Here is a 15,480-nt window from a genome sequence, read left to right on the forward strand (position 1 = left end):
CAAATCGAGACAATCTCGCACACACGCCAAAGAAGAGCTGGTTACCTCAACCATTGTCGCGTCGCCGGCATCCCTCTCATTGCATTTTACTGTCAGTTAAGTCATTGTAGTATGGTGGTAAGTATTCTTGCTTGTCACCCGGGTTCAATCCCGGGCACAACGCTTTTCTTTATTTATGATTTTCACCCCTGACTCAGACGCTGATATATTTTTATGGTTGTTTGGGGCCAAGGAGAAAGAAAAGACTTTCGTCCACGATGACTCACCATGAATCACAAGTAGAACTGAACTGACATTTCTGACATGTGGCGTCACAACGAAACTTGAGCGACGAATACTCAGGCTCACTTGCAGATCAGACACCTGAGGTCCCACGGTCCAAGTCATGTGGGTCTTCACTCTTCAGTTGCACGAGACCTCCTGTCCTTATCTTCTTCATGCCGTATGCCGTGAGGAGATGAATCCGTCAGAAAAGAAAGAAGTGAACGCTCTGTTCTTCGCCTCCAACAACACTCTGTTTTTGGTTCATTTGTGCATTAAAAGAAAGAACTGAAGAAGAGCAAAATGGCTGCCCAGAACAAGGAGGTCGCCGCCCTGGCGGAGAAGATCACCGGCCTCCACGCCGCCATCGCCAAGCTGCCGTCGCTCAGCCCGTCCCCGGCCGTCGACGCGCTCTTCACCGAGCTGGTCACCGCGTGCGTCCCCCCCGAGCCCCGTGGACGTGACCAAGCTCGGCCCAGAGGCGCAGGAGATGCGGGAGGGCCTCACCCGCCTCTGCTCCGAGGCCGAGGGGAGGCTGGAGGCGCACTACTCCGACATGCTCGCCGCCTTCCACAACCCGCTGGACCACCTCGGCGTCTTCCCCTACTTACTACAGCAACTAGGTCAACCTCAGCAAGCTCGAGTACGAGCTGCTGGCGCGCTACGTGCCCGGCGGCATCGCCCCGGCCCGCGTCGCCTTCATCGGCTCCGGCCCGCTCCCGTTCAGCTCCTTCGTCCTCGCCGCGCGCCACCTGCCCGACGCCGTGTTCGACAACTACGACCTGTGCGGCGCCGCCAACGAGCGCGCGAGCAGGCTGTTCCGCGCGGACACGGACGTGGGCGCCCGCATGTCGTTCCACACGGCCGACGTCGCGGACCTCACCGACGAGCTCGCCTAGTACGACGTCGTCTTCCTGGCGGCGCTCGTGGGCATGGCCGCCGAGGACAAGGCCAGGGTGATCGCGCACCTCGGCGCGCACATGGCGGACGGGGCGGCCCTCGTCGTGCGGAGCGCGCATGGGTTCCTGTACCCGATCGTGGACCCCCAGGACATCGGGCGAGGCGGGTTCCAGGTGCTGGCCGTGTGCCATCCCGACGACGACGTGGTGAACTCCGTCATCATCGCGCAGAAGTCCAAGGACGTGCATGCCGGTGGACTTGGCAGCGGGCGTGCTGGACAGCAGGCGCGCGGCACGGTGCCGGTGGTCAGCCCACCGTGCAGGTTCGGCCAGATGGTGGCGGACGTGAACCAGAAGAGAGAGGAGTTCGCCAACGCCGAAGTGGCGTTCTGATCGATCGCCTCGCCGCGAGGGAACGAATGGACGTGTGCATGAATGGACCGGAATCTTGCTTCCGTCAAACGAGAATGTCACGGAAAACGAAAACGCTTCCGTCAAACAACCAACGCCTCTTCTTTGGACGCCCCAATTGCCGTGCTTTCCGCATTCTCCTCCCTCGTCATCTCCGTCGCTCGGCCAGGCGAATGCTGCTCCACGCCATGGACGGCGGCCATGCATGCATGCATGCTCCGGCTCGGGACGCCGGCGCCGAGGAGGCAATTCAAGGCGGCTTCCCTTCTTTGAGCCGCACCTGCGACGTGTCGTCTCATGCCCAACGGCCGATGTGGGCGCCAGCCTCGTACGTAGGCGAGGTCCAGGAGCTGCCATCGTCTCTGCCTGCAACTTCGAGCACGTACGGCGCCGCGACAAAGACGCCAAAGTGTAAGTGTGGGCGTCGTCCAAGCCGACGACCACGGTGATCCCGGGCAGCCGGGACCGGTGGTCGATGGAGGCTGCCTGAGGCGGTGAGGACGACGACGACGAAGGCCTAGCTAGTTATCAGCGAGGGCGGATCGACATGGAGCTGCTGTGCGGTGAGCCACATGAACCTTAATGCGTTTGGTTTCTTACGCGAGTCGCCCTCGCCGGACCTCTCCCGATTGACATCCACGCTCGCCGCCAAGATTTCAACCAAGGAACAATCCGCCGGCGTGCTTGCCAGTCTTCCTCGCCTCCGGCATGACATCCGCTTGTCCCCAATCTCATTTTCGGAACCCACCGACGTCTTCTCTGGCTCCAACCACGTTCGATAAGCCTATCCAAGGCATCTGCTACCACGACATTCACAATGGACAACGATAATTTCCTTAGCTACTCGTGGGTTCGCTACTTTTACTTCGAAACCGGTTACAACTAACCATCTGCACTTCTAGGACACTAGGTGCCTACCACATGGTTAAAATCAATATTGTTGAAACCTACATGGTATTCCTAGGTTTCATCTAGATAAAACTGATATAACTTGATAATCCATAAATTGCATGACCGCCACAACATTTTCATGTACGAACGACTAATCTATAATACTTAAATAGTTCGTCCCCATTATGCTATTTCTCTTGACATGCAAACTTATCCACCTCAACACACTTGCCATATCAACATTTTTTGATTGACTTACATATGGGACCAACCACTACATAAGCATATGTTACTTTCCAAGGACCCACCACAACCATCAGGCGCATCAAACATCCTTCTGAATGCATACAAAAGGGATCTTATCAGCCCAGTTTATTTGTTTCTATCTGTAAACCACGGACACCACTATCATTAGGGCATATACAATGCTTGATAAAATGGTCTTATCTTCAGTCTTGCATTTAATTTAGAGACAACAAAAAAAACATGTCTACAATGAGTCATCTCTTAGTCTTATCTTCAATAACTAACTATTCTTAAAAATATGGTGAGACATATTGTGCTAAGAGATCATCTCTTGTCTTCTCTTAAATAAGAGAAGACAAGCATTTTCTTAAGATTTCTCTCTCCTCCACCTCATCATTTATCATACATGACATTCCTAAGATAGAACCATTGTACATGCCCTTATCATCCCACTTTATTTCCCCCTGTTCTTCGTCTCCTCCACCCAGCAAATCGACCCCTTCATCATTAGTTGTTGCAAAGCTACCATACACACCTCATGGTTAGCAGCGATGGTGGTGCCGATGGCGCGGTGCCGTTTCCAGCCCAGAGTTTCGTGGGGGTTCGCCGTCAAATACCCGCGTGTTGCGGTCGCCCCATGCCCCAGTGCCGACTTCCAAGCGAGCCACATCTCTCATCGTTCTCATCCTCCTCCAACATCCCTGCACCAAAAGGTGGGTTCTCTCCTTCCTCTCTCTATCTCCTCAAACATGAGTGATCTTGGTGTAATTTCGGTTAGAAGATCTGATTTTCGTGTGGTAGGAAGCATTCTGAGGGCATATCTAGTATGTCTCCAGTCGCCTCATCAGCACAGCAAGTACGGATAGTCTATCTCATCCACAATCCTCTCTAATTCAGGAACTTCCAGCAAGCATGATATAACAAGCTTTGTTTCCCTCTTCATTTTTTCCTTTATTGTTGGAAAGAATAAAGAGATGAAATAACTTTGGTCGGATGCGGTGGATTGCTGTCATCTCCCTTCGTTTTGTTTCATACAAGACGATGATTGAAAGGAATAAATAGGTGAGACATACTATGTGCAACTAGAACATGAAGACGCGCGTTGCCGCGCCCGCCAGTGTTGATGCAGTGAAGTGATGAAAGGTACTTTGATGATTATGCTTTTTTACTTTTCAATATAAACAATTAAAAGATGTTCTATAAAAAATATAACATTCAGACAAATGCATAACATGACAAAAGATGAGCAAGTAAATAGTGATTCATTTAATCTGTTTAGCATATCCCATACAATTAGCAGGTAGAAATTATTTACATGAATATGCAAAATTAACGCCGAGGACGTCAACCACTTTTCTTTTCCTTTGAAAAAAATACTTCTACCTTATTATATATTCAAAACTGACCGACGGTCAAGAAAACCAACCACTGAAGTTTTTTTTCCTCACTAAATAGCTAGATAAGCTTTAACAGAAAAGAACAAATCAAAGGCCTAAGGTGGTTGGAACAACCAAGCATGTAAGAGATAACCGAGCGGCAAAAAGGTTCAATTTCTCTATTATAGGGAGGAAGATTACATAGATGGTAACTTCGTAAAAAAAGCTAGAACTATAAATATAAGCTAAATAGTGAAGTGCATTATAGCTCCCGCAATCTCTCTTTTTCTTTGACAGGTTACAAATAGTTAAGGAGTAGCAAGTGGGAAAATATCGAGCAAACGGAAGTTACATAAAGCTGGACCGTATTTAAAACATCACTTCTTTCCTTGACACAAACATCGTATATATAAAATCCACCATAATTAGCTAAAGTTCTTCAGAGTGATCGAAAAACCTGCTAACTGGAGCAAATTGCCACCTGCGATTATAGTAATATGATCAAACCTTTTGGAAGGCCCTATGGACTGTAGCATGTATTGAGCTCTTCTTTCTACCATAAGAAGATTAGTCAATAGAGAACCATTGGGCCAAGTTACTTACCATGATAAATTGTCCACAAGATGTCCATTAAAAAATGTTAAGTTGTACACTTGACTTCATCCTGTGATTTGCATGCATAGAGGAATAAAAGAAGAGAGGGAGGATATATATACAATGAGCCTGTTTCTTTCGCCCAAGAAAGTAGTAGCTTCTTATTTTTAGGTAGTAATTGATTCTCGGTTTGGTGTTGTATTAGCTTGTTGTGTGCAAGTTCATTCTGTGAACTCTCCTTTCATGATTGGCGGAGCTCATGCCCATGATTAAAACAAATTTGTTATATATATTTTGAAAATAACATGCAAATGAATAGTATCCTCAAGTATAGTGTAGAAAATTTGAATCCCTTGATGTTTACATATCAGCACATCTACATCAAAGGGGGGAAATATCTGGATTTTAGTTGTAGTGAGGAAGTGCAAAAATATAATAAACGATCAGCTCAATAGTGCTTATGACGCTGTTTAGAAAATGAGTCATGTTCATGGGTGCAGCATTTGGCTATTTGCAAATGCCCACCCATAAAACACAAGAAAAGCTGGACATATCTTCGCGCCTAAGCAAATAAACAGTACCTACAATTTCATTGACAAACTGCAGTTATACATCAATGTCCTGGCTTGCAAATGTAGTCAAATGCAAATACTAAGAAGTCTAGATTGTGCAACCTTATAATGTGTTGTAGTACCATCAGATAAGGGAGCCATTGGTTCTAGTCTATCCATCATGAATTTTATTTCTTTTCACTGCAGATATCCAAAAAAAATAGGATTGGTGGAATTTGAAAACATCTAGCCAACCATATCTCTAACAGGCACATCAGACTAAAATATTCACCGATTTTAGACTACCCTGGAAGACAAACAAACCCATGATAAAATTATCTCAACAGATCAAGCAAAATTTGGTTCTCCAAGGAATAATCTAATATCCATTAGCAGTTTTTTTAAACAGAGTAGCAGCTTGCAATATATGGAGGGTTGACACACTTCAAATCATCAAATGATCGTGGAATTGGATCCACATCCAATATAGTGCTCCAAATTGAGAGTTGCTAGGTTTTGGAGATCAACTCCTTGCCTGGGTACCAGGAGGGGCAGCCAATGGAAGGGGTAGAGTCTGCTGCCAGCCTGAGAGCATCTCCAACAGGCGCGCTAAACATGTGCCGCGCCGTAAATATACCCACTTTAGCGCTCGCGACACCCAGCGGATGGCTCCAGCGGGCGCGCAATAACCGCGCGCGCGGTATAAGCAGTTGGGCGCGCGGCAGGAACCGGTACCTCGCGTGGTGTATTTGCGGCACCCGCTTCCGCGCGCGGCACACTCGACGCTCGCGCTGCGCGCTCTTCTTCTCCCCCTCCAAAGCCTCGCACGCGCTGGCGCCGGCGACCCGCACCCATGGACGCACGCGCCGGCACCCCGCTCACCCCGTCCTATAGCCGCGACCCCCCCCCGCCGCCGCCGCCGCCACAAACCCTAGCCCGGGTGGCGTTGGCCTCGCCTCCGCCGGAGCTCCTCCGACCAGCGGCCTCGCGCACGGCCTCTTCATGCTGCCGCGGATGACCTCGGTGGCGGGTGGCGTCGCGCCGGCGCCGGCCCGAGCCGCCGCCCCTCCTCCTCAAAGCTCCCCAATGCGACGCGACCAAAGAAGGGCAAGACATCGGCGAAGAAAAACAAGGCGGCGGACGGCTCCGGCACCTCCAAGGCAAGGAGGAAGAAGCTTGCGGGGCGTGCGACGGGTGCGGCGGCTGCCGAAGTGCCGGCAAGCTCACTCGTTGAGCCGGCGGCCGGCGCGCACAACATGTTCGACGAAATGCCTCCAAGGTAAAAAAATTCTAACTTTTCACTTTTTTGTTATTTTTTGAATGCATTCGTCACATATAGATAGCTTATTTGCATTGTTCAAAAAAATTTGTAGTCTCAATGATGATGCATACATGTCAACGATGGGTGTTGGCTCCAACAATTCGCATTGGTCTCAAACCAATGACATGCATTTTGAAGACCATGAGTTCGAGGTGGACGAGGAGGGTGAGGGCATTGTCAATGCACCAAAAGGAAGAGCGGGCAATTACACCAACACCGATGACATCTTACTATGCAATACTTGGTTGCAAGTGTCGAGGGATCCATCCGTTGGAGGTGATCAAAGTAGAGATGCTTATTGGAACCGGATGAAGGAACACTTTGATACTCGCAACGTGAGTGGAATTGACCGCTCCAACCGATCACTTAGGTCCCGGTGGTCGACAATCAACTCGGATTGTCAAAGGTGGGCGGCCTGTCAAAAGGCGATTGACAAGTTGAACCCAAGTGGCACAAATGAGGACGATAGAGTAAGTGCCATGCCATCTTACATGTTGGTGCTAACTTGCTTTGTTTTGCTTGTTGTTGGTGCTAACTTGCTTTGTTTTCATGTAGTACAACATTGCGCAAAAATTGTTCAAAGAAGAGGAGAGGAAAACCAAGAAGGGGAAGATCAAGAAAGGAAGGGTATTTACTTTGTCTCATTGCTATGAAGTGTTGAAGAATGATGAGAAATGGAAGAAGTGTGAAGATTTGGATGATTTGCATTTGAGCGACAAATGGAAGCGAGGGTGGCGGCCGAGGAGAGGAGGACCCAAGATGCCGCGGCCGAGGAGAGGAGGTTGGCGGCCGAGGAGAGGAGGGTGGAGGCCGAGGAGAGGAAGGTGGCTTTGGAGGAGAGGAAGGTGAGCAATGAGGAGCGAACTAGGTTGTTGGAATGGGAGAAGAACTTGTTCTTCTTGGACACAACTAACCTCAATGAGGCGTAAAAGGAGTATGTCAATCTTGCCCAACAAGAAGTCTTGATCCCAAAAAGAGCCATGGTTTGTGCAATGGGTGGCGGTGGCCTCAGCGCCATGGGTGGCATGGGTGGCTTCGGAGGTACCGTGGGCGGTTTAGGTGCAATGGGAGGCATGGCTGGCTTTGGAGCACCCCCGACGCTATGGTCACCATGGGAGGCATGAGTTTTGCTTCTCTCATGGGAGGCATGGGTGCACCTCCGGCCGCCATGGGCGGAATGTCTTTCGATGTGACATTCCCATGAAGATGCTGTTGAAGATCTTGCCAACATCGTCGGAGCTTCACGTGATGCGGTGCGCGATGAGGAGAGGGAGGAAGATTCATCTTCGGAGGCGGAAGAATCGTCTTCCGAAGATGAGGACGAGGACGAAGACGAGGACGAGGAATGATGTGTCTTTCATTTGTGTATCGAACTTGATTTGCATTTTGAACTTGGTTGGATGAACTTGTGGGCATGATTTTAAACTCGTGGGCATGAACTTCATCAACTTGTTTGTGTAAAATTTTTATTGTGATGAAAATGTTCATCATTTTGTGTTGAAAATGCCATATGCAATGCACCGGCGAGTCGCGCGCGCTGCTGGAGCGGCGCGCGCGCGCTGCATTTTAGCACGATTGCTGGAGCCAGCGCTGCGCGCCGCACCAAACCAGGCGATGCGCGCGCGACATATCTGTTTTTTGCGCGCGGCGTGACCGGCGCCTGTTGGAGATGCTCTGAACGGGGGGGGGGGCATCTACTCCATCAATCTTCATTCTTACCTCCTCACCTCTGGTTCATCCATCCTGCCCACAAGGGGATCTGACCTGGCCGGCTGTGATGGGGTATGTCGATGTAGAACCTGAAGGTTATTAGGTCGCACACACCCGTCGCTGTCCTATCGGCGAAGTCCCGTTTTTTTTGTGCTCGTCTCTCCCGTACGCCACGGCCATTGCCGCCGCCTGCGGAGAGAGAAAGAGAGAAGGGACGGCAGCCGCCATGGACAAACGCTCGAGGCAGAAACCGTACCTGGGCATGGGCCTTTCAAGGCCTAATCACGGACAGGAACGGGAGCTTGTTCCGCAGAGCAGCGGCCCGTGAGACGGTAAATGGAACGTCTGAACGACCTCGGGACGATCTACATCGCACGTTAGAGTGATCCGACGGTTTACAGCTCCAAATTGTTGTGGAGGCTAATAGATGGCTCCGTTTTACTGTTTTTCAATTACAATCCCGCATCTCTCTCTCTCTCCCTCTTTCTCTCTGTCACTCATACATGCACGCACATGTAGTTTGGTATGAATTTTATGGACGCGTCTAGTGGGCGGCCGGCTGCCCACTAGTGCAACCGAGCGGCCGGCTGAAAAGAGAAACCCCCTGTCCCCCGCGAAACATAAAAGGAAGGCCACCTACCCGACTGATCGACTAGCCACCAAAATAGACCGATCGAGCGGCCACCAACAGAAACCGCCCCACGTGTCCAGCTGTCCCGAGCTCGCACCCACGCCCCACTCGCCCCCACGCCTCAGCCCCTCCCACACTGTCTTCTTCTTCTCCACGCCAGAAGCAGATCCAACAGAATCGCCCCAGCCCTTCTTCCTCCTCCTACACAGCCGCCATGGGAGCCCCAAAGTAGAAGGAGCTGCTTCAAAAAAGAAGATCTAAGGGCAGGGTGGTCAGAGCCATACTAGGCAGTAAGATCAAGTAGGTAAGCCCCCTCTGTCCCTCTTCACTTCCCCCTTTCTTCTACTGCATAGGCATATGTAAACCCCCTTCTCCATAGATCTAGGACAAATCCATGGAGAAGCTGCTTCAAAAAAGAGGTGAATCTGGCACATCACACCAGCCTACTTGATGTTACTGCTGGATGTGTTAAACAAGCCAAAAACTACTTGATGCATGCCAAACAAGTTTCTACCACCTGGATGTGTTAAACAAGCCAACTAAAAATAAGTTCTCTGGCCAATTAAAACATGATTAAAGCCAACTCAACAAAGCATTGTAGCCAAAAACTAAACATGCATTCTACCAACTTGTAGTTATTGTTTGCAAAATGAACAAAAATTGACTGCCCAATAGATATGTGCAACGAAAAATTCGTAAATGTGCAACTGAACATGCATCCCAGCCAACTGAACCTATATTTTGGCAACTCGGCATGCATGCTAGCCAAAACTAAAACATGCATTGTACCCCACGTGTTTTCTGGCCAACTAAAAAACATGTATCCTGGCCAACTAAACATGTATCCTGGCCAACTAAACATGTATATTTGGCAATAGATGTTTGTGAGTGAACACTTTAGAAAAACTGTAGTATATGTGCAAATAAAAAACATGTTTTCTCGCCAACTAAATATGCATGTTGGCCCAAAACTGAGAAAATGTATCCTGGCCAACTAAGACATCTATTCTAGCCAACTGAATGCATTAACTGTCCAACTGAACATGCATGTTGGCCAAAAACTAAAATAAATGCAACCTGGACGGCTGAGACATCTATTGTAGCCAACTAAAAACATTGAATGTCCAAGTGGAAAAATGCATCCTGGCAATTGAGACGTCTATTCTAGCGAAAACCAAAAATCTGTAGTGCAACAACAAAAACACAAGAACTTTTGTCCATGGCTAATGAAGCCACAAACCATATTAACATATTCACACATATAATCTTGTCCCACACATATATTCTGGTCCCACACCTATTGCAAACCATATTAAAATATGTTCAAATATACCAGAATTAGAAACATAAACGGCGATGAAAAACATATAACTATAATCTGTCCTCCAATTCTTCTTTCTTCTTTCACCTAGATTTCCCTTCTCAAATGTAACATCCAATTATGTGCAGAAAAATCTGAAAAGAGCTCCTTGCAAAACGGAAACCTACAGATCATTGCAACAAAACAAAAAGAAAAAAGTCAGAAAACTCTGTAGTAAAAATAAGTCATGCTCTTGCCAGCTATTTACTGCAAACTGTGCAACTAATATAACAACTCTGTGCAAACAAAAAAATTCATAATTGTTATAATAAAGATTATGCTACAGTCATGTTGCTTTTGGAACTAAGAATATCACAAAATGGTGTGCAACTGCCTATTTACTAAGTTTTTAGGTTGTTTGAAACACTCTTTTCTGTGGTTACCAACTGATGACATCAATTTCTTCTTTTATATATGTGCAGGGAGTGTGTGGCAGCATCCAAAAAAGGAAAAAAAATGCTTGATCTCAATGAGCTTCCTCATGATATGGATCAGCAGCAACCCAACATACAACAAGGAAATTGGACAGAAAATGGTCGATCTGTTTACTACACGCATGCAAGTCGTGATGGTAACCCTACGAGCCATGACAATGTGGCAGGCCAGTCATTAGCCCGTGGTGCCCCTGTAGTGGTGTCTTTGCAGTCAGAGAGCCATACTCTTGATGACACGGGAACTGAGGAAAATGTTCCTGGTCCAACTAGGACTGAGCTAGGAGCTGGGGCTGTTAACGGAGCTGTGCAAGGAGAAGAAGGAGAGGATGAGGCTGGTTCTCAACCTATGGAACCCTATGTTGGCATGAGGTTTGACAGCCTTCAAATTGCTAAGTATCACTACAACAACTATGCACTACGGATGGGTTTCTCTACCAAGATGAACACCTCTAGACGGGCACCCCGCACCAATGAATTGATAAAACAACAGTTTTGCTGTAACAAGTTCAAGAAGCCCAAAGCTGATGATGGAGGAGTTGAGGCTCCTCCTGTCCTGGACCCTATTCCAGATCCAAAATCTGTTGACAGTGATGAGGAGATGGAAGAAGAACCTCCAATATTTGTTGAAGGAGGCTGGTACTAGTAAGAAGAAGAAGAAGCGCAAACGCGAGACAATAAAGCAGACTGAATGCAAGGCGAAAATGTTGGTGAAGCTGATAGATGGGCGATGAGAGGTGACACACTTTGTTCATGACCACAATCATCCGCTCGTGAATAAACCTTCATTGTCCAAATATTTGAGATCCCACCAAGGCATCTCACCTGATGAAAAGGAGTTTCTGCGCATCTTGTATAACTGCAACTTGACTACAGGTGTGGTGTTTTTCTATATCCCTTAAAGAATTAAGTTTCTCTCTAGACAGTCCAGTATGCAACTATTATGGTACTACTGTGCAACTGAAATGGCTTAACTGTGCAACTGCTATCCAACTTCCCATGCTGTTTGTATATCACTTTTGGTGCTTGTTGTGCAACTACATTGTCTTTACTGTGCAACTACACAATGTCCTGTATGCAAAAACTGCAAAGTGTTTTTAAAAAGGTGCAGCTAGGTGTCCATTTCCTGCGATTATCTTCTGTGCCAACACATGTCCTATTACTGTGCAGCTGGATGTGCACATTCGTGCAACTAAAAAAAGGATATACTGTTTGTTTTTGTATTATGCAGGACGAATGATGCATGTAATTGCAGAGTTCTATGGATCTGAGATGATGGTGCCGTTCGGACCAAAGGCAATAAAAAAAATCTTTGTACAAGTTTCCATAGAGATGACACAAAGGAGGGTGATCTGATTGAGACAATTGTGCACTTCAAGGATATACAAAAAACCGATCCAGACTTCTTCTATAAGGTGAAATATGATGAAGAGGACAGAGTTGCCAACATATTTTGGGTGGATGGCTTAGCTCGAAAAGCTTATGCGGAGGCGTACCACGATTGCATATCGTTTGACACCACCTACATGACCAACATGTACAATATGCCGTTCGTGCCCTTCATAGGAATAAACCGACATGGCCAATCTTTCATGCTGGGTTGCGCGTTTGTGAGGCAGGAGTTGGCATCGAGCTTTGATTGGGTCTTTGGAGCATTCCTAGAGGCTATGGATGGCAAACCTCCTGACAACTTCATCACCGATCAGGATGGTGCGATGAGGCAGTCAATACATAGCATCTTTCCAACCACCGTGCACCGTTGTTGTCGATGGCACATCATGAAAAAGGCTCAGGAAAAAGTTGGTTGACTGCTGTGCCGAATCTAGGACTCTCTGATGATTTCAACAAGTGTGTTGACTTCAGCTTCACTATAGACGAGTTTGAGCAGAATTGGGCTGGGTTAATGATGAAGTACGAGGCTATGACACACACGCACTTTGAGAAGTTGTACGAATACAGGTCAACTTGGATGCCGTGCTACTTCAAACACATGTTCTTCCCCTTCCTCCAGTCTACACAGCGTAGTGAGGGGTTCAACGCCGTCCTGAAAAGATATGTGAACCCACACAACTCGATGCTGAACTTCGTCAAGCAATATGAAAAAATCCAGAACCACATCCTTGCCAAGGAAGGCTGCAATGATTACAGGACAGAACACCTTGAGATTGAGTTGTGGTCCAACTTCCCAATAGAGAAGCAAGCTTACAAAACCTATACTAGGGACCTTTACCGCAAGTTCAGAGAAGAGTTTGAGCTGATTGGACGTTATAATGCATTCCAAGTTGGTGCTGATATATTTGAGCTCAGACCGAACCAGGAATTTGTTGCCAAATATGGTTCTCGAAACTACTTGGTGCAGGCAAGGGTGGAGGAGTGTTCCTATTTATGTGAGTGCTGTAAAATGGACAAGGACGACATCCTCTGTTGCCACATCCTCAAGGTGTTCACCCATATTGGAGTTGATGTCATACCGGAAAGGTACCTGCTAAGACGGTGGACACCTACTGCTGTACCTAGTGCGCCAGGGACTGGTTATGAGCAACCGGATGAAATGCCTCCTCAATCAAAGAAGCAGATAAGGGAGAGGAACATGATATACGATTTTCGGAAACTAGCAAAGTTTGTGAGTGGTTCTGATCCAGCACAAGCTATTGTATACAAGCATATGTGTATAGCACGTACCGAGATTGGCCACCTGAACAAGTCCAAGAAAAAGAAAAAACCGACTGCTGCCACGGGGCCATCAGATGATGGCAACCCTCGAGGACCTCCTCCACCTCCAGGCAGCAATCAGGGGGCTCATCATCCAGGTAATTATCTGCCCCAACTCCTGATCTAACTAGGTGTGTAACTTCAGTTGCACACATCATTGTGCCCAGTTGCACACACCATGGTAGCCAGTTGGACAAGACAGGCTGCCTAGTTGCGCACGCTATTTTAGTTCAAGCATCAAGATAACACAACTAACTTATTTTTTCTGTTCTGGATATAGGTGATGTCAACCCTCAAGGATCTCCTCCCCCTCCTGGCTGTACACGGCATCCTCCGCCACCTCCTCCCCCACGTGCTCCTTCCAATGGCCCTACAGGCAGCACTCAGGGGGCTCATCGTCTAGGTAATTACCTGCCCCAACTCCCCGTCAAACTAGGTCTGTAACTCCAGTTGCACACATCATGGTGCTCAGTTGCACCGAACAGACTACCTAGTTGCGCACGCTGTGTTAGTTCGAGCATCAAAAGATAAACACAACTAACTTGTTTGTCCTGTTCTGCCTATAGGTGATGCCAACCCTCAAAGACCTCCTCCCCCGCCAGGCCCAACTAGTAGTGCCCTGCGTGCTACTCCCAATGGACCTACAGGCAGGACTCAGGGGGCTCATCACCCAGGTAAGTACCTTCACCGACTCCAAACAAAAACTAGGGTGTGTGACTTTAGTTGCACATATCATAGTGCCCAGTTGAACAGAACATGCTGCCTAGTTGCGTGCGCTGTGTCAGTTTGAGGATCAAGCTAAGAATCTAACTTGTTTTTCATGTTCTGCCCATAGGCGATTACAATCCAAGTACCATAACGGGCCATGCTACTACAGGTGTTTTTTTCAACTTAACTTGCACACAACAACCAGTTAGTTGCACAAAAATGTGTTGTGTGGTTGCACAGAACATCAGTGCTGGTTGCACAAATAACAAAATACTAAACTTTTTATATGATTATTACACAGGTGATCGTGACGGTCCTACTGCCCCGTTGGAGGCTGCATCCCTTGCACAAGCTTCTGATGATTTTGTGCCCAGGGATCCTCCAAGGTCTACTACAAAGGGTAGGGCAAAGAGTCGATGGTACAAATCGGCGCTGGAGCTACACCCAAAGAAGAAAAACAAATGCATCCATTGCCAATCTATAGAGCACACTGCTGGTGTGTGTCCACTCAGGCTCCTGTGATTCTGTTTCCTCATTTGTAACTTTGGAACATAAAAGGAAAAGAATGATGTTTTTTAGCAATGTTGGGACCAAGTGGACACATTCAGCATCTATGATTCCTCTTTATCTAATTTATGCTCCTTGAATTAGTTCATGCACTGTGTAAAAAAAGTTGCTATTTGTGCCTTTGTTGGCAACTGGTTAAATATTTAGTTGTTGAACAATTGTATGTCCAGTGCTCCTAATGTATCAACAAAAGTGATGATATTGAGTTGCAAATGGAATTACTAGTAGTGTGCAACTACAAAATCTACTTAAAAATTGTGCAAACCAGCAACTTCCTCCATGGAGCAGAAAAAAATAAAAAATACTACTGACCTACTCCTTGTCGTATGTCAGCAACTTCCTCCATGGGGCGGTGTTGTGCACGCTGGTGACCCAATCATATGCCAGCTTCTTCCTGATGTTGAGTACTTCCTTGGCGTCGTAGTTGGGCAGTTGGCTACCATTCCACTCGGTGGCGTTAAGCAGTGCGAACAACCCACACTCATTACTGCGATGGGCAAAAAAGAATTGTCACATAAAATTAAAACCAATAAAGATAATGCACTCTGTGCAACTGCTTATGTCCTACTGTGCAACTGCTTCTGTTCTACTGTGTAACTGCTTATGTCCTACTGTGCAACTTCTTGTGTTCTACTATGCAACTGATTATGTGCCACTGTGCAACTGCTTACGTCCAGTGTGCAACTACTTATGCGCCACTCTGCAATTGGCTAGATAATCCATTAGAAACTCATAAAAATGATAAAACAGATTGCAGACTAGTACTGTGTCTTAAAAATACTAAAGATTGCACATGTAGAAAAATTTAAAA

At 47.3% G+C, this 15,480-nt stretch overlaps 2 pseudogenes; both read left to right on the forward strand.

Moving 5' to 3' along the window:
* The first annotated feature begins 564 nt into the window (after positions 1–564).
* Positions 565–1,553, forward strand: LOC125547775 (annotated as a pseudogene).
* Positions 1,554–8,486: 6,933 nt separating this feature from the next.
* LOC125546541 lies at positions 8,487–14,624 on the forward strand (annotated as a pseudogene).
* The last annotated feature ends 856 nt before the right edge of the window (positions 14,625–15,480 follow it).

This window comes from Triticum urartu, chromosome 3, assembly GCF_003073215.2.
Source record: "Triticum urartu cultivar G1812 chromosome 3, Tu2.1, whole genome shotgun sequence".
NCBI classification, from domain to species: domain Eukaryota; kingdom Viridiplantae; phylum Streptophyta; class Magnoliopsida; order Poales; family Poaceae; genus Triticum; species Triticum urartu.